The sequence below is a fragment of the Jaculus jaculus genome, chromosome 2, assembly GCF_020740685.1.
Source record: "Jaculus jaculus isolate mJacJac1 chromosome 2, mJacJac1.mat.Y.cur, whole genome shotgun sequence".
Classification (NCBI taxonomy): domain Eukaryota; kingdom Metazoa; phylum Chordata; class Mammalia; order Rodentia; family Dipodidae; genus Jaculus; species Jaculus jaculus.
In genome coordinates this window covers 10077022-10079664 of record NC_059103.1, presented here as the reverse complement: position 1 = coordinate 10079664, position 2643 = coordinate 10077022, and the positions used below count along the sequence as shown (strand labels likewise).

The 2643-nt window shown below is 46.2% G+C and overlaps 1 pseudogene; it reads left to right on the top strand.

Moving 5' to 3' along the window:
• The first annotated feature begins 1069 nt into the window (after window positions 1-1069).
• Window positions 1070-2357, top strand: LOC123458591 (annotated as a pseudogene).
• Window positions 2358-2643: the final 286 nt, after the last annotated feature.

Sequence of the window (2643 nt, the reverse complement as noted above, 5' to 3'; positions counted from 1 at the left end):
ACCCCGGTTCAAGGCTCGGTTCCCCAGGTCCCGCGTTAGCCAGATGCACAAGGGGGCGCACGTGTCTGGAGTTCGTTTGCAGAGGCTGGAAGCCCTGGCGCGCCCATTCTCTCTCTCTCCCTCTATTTGTCTTTCTCTCTGTGTCTGTCGCTCTCAAATAAATAATAAAAAATTTTTTAAAAAATTTAAAAAAAAATAAAAATAAAAAAGATAGTTACGAACCTATCGGCTTGCAGGGGTGGAATGTGGTGGTTTGAATGAATGTTTCCCCCAATAGATTTAGGAGTTTATTAAAGCTTGTAACTTAAATCTCCGGCCACCTAGCTGGAGGAGGTGTCACTGTGGGCAGATCCTGGGGTCCAGCCCTAAGGTGTGGGGTGGATTTGGAATTCCAATCTCAAGATATGTAAAGTGTGGAAGCTTTGTCTGGAGTTCCTGACCTGTGCTAGGTCTTGGTGTGGTGGTGGATTTCCTCTCTGCTTGGATCTGTGGGGTTGGGGGCAGCAGGCAGCTTCTTCTGCCATTATAAAACTTCCCCTAGCTCTGTAAGGTTCAAATATGTTCCCTTCCTCCCATGAATGTGCCTGGTTTGGAAGTTCTTCCCACCAGCTGAAGCTGTGTGTTACAGTAGGAAAGGAAGTAATTGGGCACAAGAAAAGTTTTAGAGAGAGTGGAAGAGGAATAAGAAAGGACCGTGGGGCTGGAGAGATGGCTTAGCAGTTAAGATGCTTGCCTGCAGAGCCAAAGGACCCAGGTTTGATTCCCCAGGTCCCACGAAAAGTAGATGCACAAGGAGGCACATGCATCTGGAGTTTGTTTGTAGCAGCTGGAAGCCCTAGAGCGCTCTCTCTCTCTCTCTCTCTCTCTCTCTCATAAATAAAAATAATAAACTAGAAAGGGTCATGGGGGTGGATAAGATCAAAATACATCCCAGACATGTATGAAGTTGCCAAAGTCTTGCCCCTTCTTGGTGGGTGGAGGAGGACGAAGCCAGGCTGGGCATGCGTCCTTCCTTCCTCAAGCCCCTGGCTCTCTTACTCCACACAGTCCAGACTGTCCCAGCCCAGATATGACTTGTGGACAGCAGAAGATTCAGTATTAGCAGAAAAATGCCAAAAACCAAGCTGGACAAAATAAGAAATAAACTGGGGCATGGTCGTGCACACCATTAATCCCAGCCCTCGGGAGGCAAAGGTAAGAGAATTGCTGAGAAATCAAGGCCACCCTGAGAATACATAGTGAATTCCAGGTAGCCTGGGTTTGAGTGAGATCCTACCTCAAAAAGAAGAAGGAGGACACACTTGGGCTGCAAGGCCACTGAGAAATCCTGCTGGAACTGAGCTGATCACCTCCTCCATGTAGACCAGCTGACAGAAAGCTGGAAGAAGCCATTCTGCATGCAGTTCAATGGGAGAAAGAGAAATCACCAGTGAAGATACTCAACAGTGGACACTGCAAGCCTTAGATTTGGCCAGCCAGGCCAAATGAGCCAACAGGTGCAATAGTGGCATGTCTGTCATAGTGGAAACCAACTGCCCTCTAATTGGACTGGAGGCCCACTCCATGGGAGGGAAACTACATCACTGATACTGAAAACTTAAAACAGGGGTAGTCATGAGCCCTAGGAATGTAACGTCTGCTGCTCTCTGGCTACATGTATATACTATGCTTATCAAACTGCCCAGTAAGCACTTCTTTTAATGTTCATACCCTTATATTAATGCTACTCTCACTTTTGTTAGAGAATCTTCTCTTTTCAGATGGTAGTGACCTTGGGATGATTCAGAAGCCATCATGGTGCTGGAAAGAAGTGACAGGAGTGCTCAGTACTGCAATATCTCTATCACACCTTCCAAGGCTCAGAGTCTAATGCGGAAGAGATGGCAGAAAGAATGTAAGAGCCAAAGGAAGGGTAGGACTCCTTACAACGTGCTCCTCCAGACACAAAATGGCCTGGATATCCATGACCTCACAGTGCCTGACACTACCTACACAAGACCACCATAATAGGAGGAAAAGCTGATGACATCAAAATAAAAGAGACTGATTGAGAGAGGGAGGGGATATGATGGAGAGTGGAGTTTTAAAGGGGAAAGTGGCAGGAGGGAGGGCATTACCATGTTATATTGTTTATAATATGGAAGTTGTTAATAAAAAAAATTGAAAAAATTAATTAATTAATTTTTTAAAAAAGAAGGAGGAAAAGAAACAAGGACACACTGCCAAAGCTGCCTTAATACAAGCCTGCACAGTCTGTGGGATACAAGTGCCAGACCCCCAAGACCTTCAAGCGGCACTTTGAGAACGAGCATTCCAAGACTCCACTTCCTCCAGAATCAGCTGATGTTCAGACATAAAGTTGTTTGCAGATGAATTCATGACACCTTTGACTCTTCTACTGTCTCAGATCTTTGGTAACAAACCTGTAGCTGCTTTTTAACTAACAAAGGGGCTACAGGGACTGGAGAGATGGCTTAGTGGTTAAGATGCTTGCCTGCAAAGCCTAAGGACCCAGGTTCGATTCCCTAGTATCCATGTAAGCCAGATGCACAAAGTGGCACATGCACCTGGAGTTCATTTGCAGTGGCTGGAGGCCCTGGTGTACCCATTCTCTCTATATATCTGCCTCTCCCCCACCCCCAG